Source organism: Taudactylus pleione, unplaced genomic scaffold (assembly GCF_031769625.1).
Source record: "Taudactylus pleione unplaced genomic scaffold, aTauple2 ptg000201l, whole genome shotgun sequence".
Taxonomy (NCBI): Eukaryota; Metazoa; Chordata; class Amphibia; order Anura; family Myobatrachidae; genus Taudactylus; species Taudactylus pleione.
The window spans coordinates 60,046,313-60,055,977 of NW_028284603.1; the positions used below are offsets into that span (position 1 = coordinate 60,046,313).

The following is a 9,665-nucleotide window of genomic DNA, read 5'->3' on the forward strand; positions in this document are numbered from 1 at the left end:
GGAGGAGTCATGAGAGGACACAAAGAAGGAACGATCAGAGAGGTAGGAGGAAAGCCAGGAGAGGGCAGTGCTATGTAAACCAAGAGAGTGAAGGATTTGCAGGAGGACAGGGTGGTCTACAGTGTCAAATGCAGCAGAGAGGTAAAAGAGAATGAGCAGAGTAGTGGACCTTGGATTTGGCAGCAAGGAGGTCATTGCTGACTTTTGTGAGGGCAGTTTCAGTGGAGTGGAGAGAATGGAAGCCAGATTGAAATGAGTCAAGGAGGGAGTGGGAGGAAAGAAAGGTGGTAAGGCGGTTGTAAACAATACGCTCAAGGAGTTTGGAAGCAAAAGGGAGAAGAGAGGGGTCAGTAATTGGAAAGTATGTTAGGATCAAGGGTAGTTTTTTTAAGAATGGGGGAGACAAGGGCATGTTTGAATGCAGAAGGGACAGTGCCAGATGATAGGGAGAGATTAAAGAAGTGAGCAAGATGGGAAAAGGCACAAGGAGACAGGTAACAGAGTGGACGGGAAGGGAAAATTGGGTCAAGAGGGGAGGTGGAAGGAGGGGAGGACCTGATTAGGGCCATGACTTCCTCTCCAGAAACAGGGGAGAAGGATATCACAGTTGGTGAGGCAGAAAGGGAGGGGTGGTCAGGAAAAGGAGGGGGAGGCGTGCTGAGGGTCTGATGGGATATGATGTCCTCATGTATGGAGTTAATTTTAGATGTAAAGTAGGTGGCAAAGTCAAGGGCAGAGAGTGAGGAGGGGAGGCGTGGAGGGGAGGCGAGGAGGGAGTTGAAAGTGGCAAAGAGACGCCGGAGGTTTGAGGACTGGGAGGAGATGAGGTTCTTGAAATATGTTTGTTTGTAGAGGGACAGGGCAGCACTGTAGGATGAGAGAATAAATTTGAAATGGAGGAAGTCAGCCTTAGAGCGTGATTTTCTCCACTGACGCTCGGAAATTCTTGAATACTTTTGCAGGTACCTGGTGCATTTGGAATACCAGGGTTGTGGTGTGGATCTGCGAGGGTGAGTAGTTATTGCCAGCGCAACAGAGTCAAGAGCAGTAGTAAGGGAGGAATTATACAGGGACGTAGCTTGTTCAGGACAGGAGAGAGAAAGGATAGGGGAGAGAAGAGAGTCCAGCAGGGAGGAAAAAGCAACAGTGTCAATAGCCTCAATGTTACGCTTAGTAATGGTAGCCTTAGAAGGTAAAGGAGGGGAAGGAGAGAGGGATAGGTTAAAAGAGAGAAGATTATGGTCAGAGAGGGGGAATGGGGAATTGGATTCTAATATCAATTTATTGCTCAGCTTCCTTGGTGATTAATGGTAAATGTGGTGATAAGTAATATTTTTTTAACACTTTTTCAAATGGCAATAAAAAATTTAACTTCTAACAACAGAAGGTCGAAATGCTGGCACCAGGATTCTGTCAGGTGTATTCTAAGCGCCCCGACATCCCATGTGTCGGGATATTGACCGGATCCCTATCCAACCATGTATAGAGTTGGTCAGTGAGGATTGGATCAAATTTGATTATTTTAGCGGTATAATTATCTTTGATAAATGTATGCAAGTTACTTATTATTTTCTTTCTCTATAACCATTCTCTTTCCACTATTTGGTCACATTTTATGTAAATACATAGTAATGGTATTCTGTTATTCAAGAACTAGTCAAGGACTAGGCATATACCAGGTCACCTTGGTCCACTTCCCAATCCCCCTGCCCTTTCCCACCCATGTTCCGCCCTACTAAGTCCATCCCCACTTAGTACTTACACCATTCCTGGTGCCTGCAGAGTGATCCTCCATCCTCTAAGGTCTGTCCTGTCACTGTAGTGGGAGTCGTCGGCTCCTGAGACACACGCACAGGCTCCCACTGCACATGTCGGTGACAGGACGGACCTTAGGTGAATATAATATAGATGTCATCATGGTTTCTATAACTGTGATTTCTAGCCATCTAGCATATAGCCCTTCCTAGGATTATTACATCATTTCATGCAACAGTTCTAGAGCATAAGAATGTAGCTGTTGATGTTCAGCACAGTTTTTATGTCACCTGTCACTGATCAGTAGCAATTGGAATTTCTGCAATGTATTGAAACTGCAATGCAATGTAATTGACTAGTGCCTTAGTTTGCAGCTATTAAGTAATCTTTCATTTTATAGTTTATTGGTATATATATTCACATTTAATTACCAGGTTGCTGCCGGATAAACAGTATACATACATACAGTGTTTCTCATTATCTCAGCTGCTCTGGGAAGTCCACAATCACAGAATCCATTATGATATTCTTTAATAACATAAACCATGACTGTAATTAAAAATAAATGGAGACCAAATAGTGGAAAGGTAGTGGTTATAGACAAAGAAGGTGTTAAGAAACTTCCATACATTTATTGAATACTAGCTGGGATACCTGGAATTGCCTGGGTTGGAGACTGGACCATGAAGTACACCTGCATCCTTTATTTGTTTACATTATCCTTGCCTATAACTTATTCCATTGATCCTGAAAAGGACCCCACTGTTTGCTAACATGCATGCAAACAGTGGTGTAACTGCCGTAGGTGCAAGGGATGTGGCTGCTATGGTGCATGAGCTGCCTCTGTGGCCTGATGCTCCACCAGCACCCAGTCACACACACAAGGTGGGCCGGTCCAGTCAGGGCCACCGAGGGGTGCCTGAGTGTCAGCGGTGTTGATTTGGTGCCAGCTCGCCAGCTGAGTACAGCTGGCTCACCAGCAGGCAGATATGGAGAGATAGCTCCGCTGGATGTGAAGCAATCAGAGCTCATGGACCGGCAGCCAATCAGCAGTAGTGGCTCCTGATTGGCTGCTGGTCCGCAAGCTCAGATTGGCTCACGACCAGTGCCAGATTCCAATTGCACCGGCGCAGTCTGTCCATTTCTGCTGCTGCCTACTGGTGCACCAGCTATAATTAGCTGGTGGCCTTGCCCAAATCCACACCTGCTGACTGCTGATGGCTCACAGGGGGAGGTGAGAAGCTGCTGGAGGGACATGGGGAGGGGAGTTTCTGGGGGGGTCATAATGTGTAAGGGGCATAACTGTGTAGTGTAAATGGAATTTCTATGTGGCATAATGTATAAGGGGCACTACTACTGCATGGCATAATGTGTATAAGGGGTGCTACTGTGTGATATAACCTGAATGGGCTCTGGGCCTGATTCAGAGCTGCTCGTAAGTGGCCGCTCGTTCGCTCTGAGAGATGTTCGCACAACTGCTCATGCGTATGGGTCATAATGTGCATGCGCAAACCAGTCATTGTGATCGTAAATCGTGTGCTCACAAAACAGCGAGGGGCTGCTAATTTGATTGACAGAATGTACTGTTTGTGGGTGGTAACAGGGGAAGGTGCTTTAAAATGGGGGAGTGGAGATCCGAACACAGGCATGACAAACGGTCAAAAGGGCGTTTAATGGGAGTGCATAATTAGTCAAGGAGCGTCATCGACCACGTCACTTGGTTGTCTTTTAGCCATCACTGCTCGCAGTGATAGCGGTAAGAAAAACCTACCACAAGCACTGTGAGCAGTTCAGATGCCTTTCGATGTACCCGATTAATCTAATAAATACCGGAGATGATGTGTGATGTGAACGGCAAAGGGGCGTCTTTACAAAATAGCGAGCACATTTTTCGTTCGCTCGCTCAGACATAGAGGCGTCAACAAACCGCAAAGAGCGAGCGCTCAATTTTAATAGCCAGTCCCTTTTTTGGAACGACCGTCCGCAAACAGCGTCCGGCTCTGAATCAGGCCCACTGTGTGACATAACATGGATGGGCTCTGTGTGGGAACAATTATATGGGGTTTTTTTTACCTCTCAGGGGACTTTTAATATATTGCTATGTGGCCCACAAAGTTCTAGTTATGCCCTTAAATACAAACACAGAGGGCTGATTAATATACAGTATATGGTCACTTTAAAAAGGACTAACTCTGGATTTAATATGAACTTGCATGAGTCATAAAGTTTGACACTTGCTCAGTCTGTGAGGTAGCCTTCACACAGGTTTTTGTAGCCTTCACACAGGTTTGTAGCCTTCACACAGGTTTTTCACGCTGGAGCCAGTCCCGCCCCTGTGTAATTTAAGAGTGTCCCCATTTTTAGGGATTGTGTGACAGTGTGTGTCCCTGAGAAAGTTCAATCCTAGGTAAAAACCTAATCCTAGTCAAACTATGCCACCATGCCAAATTTAATGGAGATTTCTTGCTTTTATATAGATTATTATACCACTACAACAATCTAATTTCTCCTAACTGACCAAGGGATGCAGTCAGGAAGCCCATGGTCGAAATGCCAACTGCCGGCTCCCCGACTGTCAAATCCCAGCAGGGTACTAATGACAGGTGTCGAAATCCAGACGCCTGGCATTAAACCTACGCTGGAAGTCCAACAAAACCGGCATATATCGAATGAAAGTAAGCTGGGCGCCGGGCGTGGACCGCGTTAGGTTTCAGGGCTCCTGGTGGGACTTAGGGTTAGGCACCCCCTGGAGGGGGTTAGGGTTAAGCTAGGGAAAGGGGGGTTAGGCACCACCGGGGGGATGTTAGGGTTAGGCACCCCCCCACCCGGGGAGACTTAGGTTTAGGCTGCGGAGATGGGGGGTTTAGGTATAGGCACTTAGCAGGGGGCTAGGTTTATGCACTAAAGGGGGAGGTTAGGGTTAGGCACCCCTAAGGGAGGGTTAGGGTTAGGGGGGGTAGGGTTAGTATTACTTACCTAAATCAACTGTCAGGATCCTCAGCCCTGCTTCCAGCGTCTGGATTTGAACCTACTGATTACTGAATCCATACTGATACTGATACATACTGATTTCCTGACCAATCACATATATGGCTGGATAGACTGATACTTGGTGACTTTTTGTTTAACCACTTGCCTGGCATGGTCATAATTTTCTGACTATACTAGGCAGTTATTTATCTGCTCTGACTGCAAAATTTTGACAAGTTAGATAATTATGAGGGCGGCTGCAGGAAGAGAATTTTCCCACAGCTGCTGCTCTCAGAGGAACCTTCCAGTCCATCTGCTTGCCTGCACCCTCTCCTCGTGTGTCTGCTGTGCTGCCGATCACTGCTGATCGGTCAGCAAAACAGTACCCCCCATCCACCGCCTGCAAAGATTAGCAGCTGCTGGGAAAAAGTTAATTAACCTCCCACTCAACCCCCTAGTGTACCTGGTTACTGAAACTGGTCTCAAATTGAAAGTCGCAATGGTCGTGATGTTTCCGATGTTTCCAATGTTCTGATTTTTTTTTTTTACAAATCTTAAAAAAACATATATTTTTTTTAATGAAATCATTTTGGATAAGTTAAAATAGATGTCCCTCACCTAATTCATTCATTAAAAAAATCAACAATTTTGTAGCGGTTTTTAGAAAAAAAAATTGTTAGTTAAGTGGTTAAAGAGGAGTGTGCTACTCGCAGACTCTGATCTTCCTGTTCACCAGGGAGGCTTCATGCCCTATCCCAAGATGGAATCGGTATGATTTACCACCGGACACCTCCCTGGCGGTTGGAATCCCGACAGCGGCATCCCGGCAGAGGAGAAAATCCCGATCGTCGAAGGTAAGTATTTACTAAGCTATTTCTAACCCGCTAACCCTAACCTTTGGGGTGCCTAACCCTAACCTCCCCCCCAAGTGCCTAACCCTAATCCCCCCTCTAAGTGCCTAAACCTAACCCCCCCTTCCCCACCGCCTAACCCTAAGTCCCCCCCGTGGGTGCCTAACCCTAACCCTCCCCCCCTAGCCTAACCCTAACCTCCCAGGGGGTGCCTAACCCTAAGTACCTCCCGGGAGCCCTAAATTAACCCTCCCTCAGCGGCTGTCCGCTGCATCGCCCGGCATCCTTTCGATTGGGATGTCTGGCGCCAGTCTCCCGGCGTCGGCAAAATGACAGGCGTCTAGATTTAGATGCCTGTCATTTAACCCTCACCGGGATAAAGCAGTCGGGAAGCCGGCTGACGGGATTAGGTCCGCCGGCTCCCCGACTGCATACCCCCAAGATGGCTACTGAGCTCACTACTGAGCATGTGCAGGGGTCATCTTGTCTTTACAGTGTAATAGTGACATGGTGGGAAACAGAAGTCTCCTACTTAGCTCCAAAATAAACTTGGTTAATACCTGCATATAATGTTGTTCCAGATCCATGCACAGCTACCTGTTTGCAGCATACACTGAATGGCTGATGATCTGTAGATAAGCCCGCTCCTCTCCATGAAAAGTCATGTAACAATGAGCACAACTGTACCAGCTATACTTCAATAAACCAACACCACTGATTAAGTAGCTGGGCTGTTCATAGTTTTAGTCATCCGGTGGTGTGGCCAATATCAATACCTGCACACACATCATTTCCAACACATTTCATGTAACACATTTTCCTACGTTATCTACACCTCTATATCTGTTCTGAAATATTTTGCTTAAAAAAATAGATCTTTTTGATCATAAGTTGGTTTTAATTAAATCATTAATAAAGCAGATTTTAACTACTACAAAATTGGTCCTTGGTGCATCCACAGAAAACAATTCTCTCTTTTTCTCCCTTTTCCTTTGATTGTAATTAAGAGTTTAGGGTTGCACACTCAGAAAGAGGTACAAATTATGCAGACACATTCTGCAAATTAGTTTACTGACCCTCCACATCACTTGACACAAAAGTTGTTCCACTTAAAGTAGTGGCTAGTATCTACTACTGTCTCTTAATGGACATCTAAATACTGTTACTGTGCTTTTTCAAAAATGCTGTCCAGACAACACCAGAAGAGGGCCCACCTCCATAGACTTGCAAAATAACGGCCTTGACAACAAACCCCTTTACTTCATTAGCATATCTTATATTACATGGTGCAATTACACTATTACACCTGGGAAATGCATTATGGTGACTAACATGCAATTAGCATTATGAGCTTTGAGCTACCTTCGTTCATCAGCATCTACCATCAGAAGGGACAAAAATTTGTCCCCCCCTAATAGAACCCACTTATGGAGTATTATGGTGTATTTTTAAGCTGGCAGATAATTACATTAGTTCCATAATAGGTATTTCAGAATTAAAGTAATATTTTCCAATATAGGGTCTGATTCACTACGGATCGCTATTGCAATCGCAGCTGCAATTATGCATGCAGGTCTGTTACAAAAATATGCTAATGCAATTGCAAAGCCGTTGCACAGCCAACATAGAGACGCCCACTACCACTATCCCACATGTGTAATACCTTGCAGTGCTGTGTAAACATCAGGAATATCGAGTAACATAAGCCCCTCATGCACAATTACAACAGCTCTGACCTGTCTAAGAAATTGCTAACCTTGTCGCAAACAGTGAGTACACAAGCTGCAAATGCCATCACAGTGTATAATTTATGCACGCCCATGCAATGGCTTTCAAACAGACAGACATGCCTGCATTTCAGCAACCGCTCCCCTGTCACCACCCCCAAATGCTGACGTGCCTTCCCTCGGCCTGCGATAGCTTTGTATCTGCGTAGGTGATCACAGTGCGATCACAATGCTAATGCACGCATTAGCAGTACGCACCATCAGCCGATCTGCGTACGCTGTTGCATTTGCAATCCATGATGAATCAGTCCCACAGTTTGTTAATATCAATGGCTTTAATAGAACAATGTCATACTGTACAACAGACTGTTACATTGTATAAAATTACAGCCAAATTAAATACATTTTATTTGACATTACAAGAACAGCCATCCACAATATTTTAAATTTATAAGTGTATAAACAAAAAAATATATAAATGCACAACTATAAAACTATTAATAAATCAAGCTAAATCTGAAAACATTATGTACAGCTGACAGTCAAACAGTATATACTTTTAGAGGAAATGTTGCAATTAGATATTTTTAGTCTACAATTTGTATATGGCAGAAGCAGAGTAATTGAAGGCTATGGAAAAAAATAAATCACATTTTTCTTACCTGGCAAAGAATCTTTGAGTGGACATATTGTTTCCTATGTTTGTGTAATGTGTGTGTGTAGCTTGTCTTGTGTTGTTAGTAGGACTCCAATTAACACTGCATGATAATACTTCTATAGCAGAACTTAAAACAGAAAGTATGTTTTTTTTTCTCTTCCTGTAAAACTTTTTTCCTTCCTGGATTACATTGAGTTACGAGGAAGTTCACATTGTATGTGACAGCCAATAAGATCACTTGATCTCTGTAAGGACGTGACTCTTAGACAGCCTAGTGAGTAAATAGCTTATTGTGCAACTGCAGTATAACATGAATACAAACCGGCTGAGTAACCTAAAAAAGAGTCCAATAGAGTTGAATTTTAAATCTCCAGTCTTCACTACACACACTGATATTAGTAGCACAATTTATTTAATGATTATTTAACGGGGGAATAAAAACTTAATGGAGAGCAAAAATCAGGCTTCTTGAAGCTAAGAGGCATCATCAATTTATTTATATGTTAGTGGTGGTTTGTTATACTTATGATTTCCCTTTCTCCTGTGCTACAGTACTTTGCTAATAAATATGTACCACGTTTTGTAGGGGGGGAGAAGGGAAAGTGGTGGGAGTAGATGTGTTCTTTTGACTGTACTAATAAATCTACTTATTTTGAATGTATTACACAAGATTCTTGTAAAATGTCTTCATTTTTGAATTTATACACTGAGGAACGTATGGAAGAACATCAAAGCTTAGGCATAAAGAAGTAATAGCTGAGAATAATAAAAAGAACCACGGCCCTAAAGTTAAAAGGGAAGTATATATTTTCATTTACTATTCTTTTGAATGATTTATGATTTTTGAGCTGACTATTGGCCCGTATACACAGTCAGATAAAACCACAATCAGATATCATTATCTGATCGTCCTACATGTGCTGGATGATTGTTATCGAACATCCAGCACATGCGCCAACCCCCCAACTACTATAACGACTCTCGATCAACGATCGAGGGTCCCTGTAGTAACCAAACTAACCTGGTCGATATCAACCAGGATGGCCTGCATGCACAGGCGATGGTCGATATTAATATCGACCATCCGTGCCTGCGCATCGACCATCGTTTGGTCATTGAAAAGGGCTAATAAACAGGACGACATGAACAATCGAACGATAAAACTATATCGTTATCGTTTATATCATCCTGATTATCTGACCGTGTGTATGCACCATATCTTTATTTGACATCTACATGATAAAATGATATGCAAGCACCAGGGATCTGTTCAACTTTGTATTGTATTAGTTAGTTTATGGTCCTAGGGTGGGACCGGAATAAAATCAGCTTTGCAATACTGAAACACAATCAGTGATCTTCACTATTAACAATTTTGTCAAATGTTCCACTATAGTTGATTTTTCCCTCCATTTTGGGTGTAAACTAAGTTCAGCATAATGGTCTAGCATGCTGTATACAAAATACTGGGAAATAAGATGTAATGTAGTTGTTTCTGCTAGGGCAAGGAAATGCAATGTTTACAATATGAGAGATGGAAGCAAAGGAGCCTGGGAGTTTGAGGATTGACAGTTGAGCAAGTTTTTATGTATGTAGTTAGCTGTGGGATGCCCGTAGACATAGGTGGACAGTGGCAAATGCAGGATTTCTAGAGGGGGGTTTCCAGATGCTTGATTTTAGAGTGAGTGTAGCCAGTCCATGAAG

At 43.5% G+C, this 9,665-nt stretch overlaps 1 protein-coding gene across 3 annotated transcripts in view; it reads right to left on the reverse strand.

Moving 5' to 3' along the window:
• NLRC4 (NLR family CARD domain containing 4) overlaps positions 1–8,124 on the reverse strand; it is a 40,954-nt gene extending 32,830 nt beyond the window's left edge. For all 3 annotated transcript variants that reach the window (XM_088477404.1, XM_088477405.1, XM_088477403.1), the window contains exon 1: positions 7,966–8,124. The gene's annotated coding sequence lies outside the window, so the exon portion shown is untranslated. The remainder of the gene's footprint in view (positions 1–7,965) is intronic.
• Between the last annotated feature and the right edge of the window lie 1,541 nt (positions 8,125–9,665).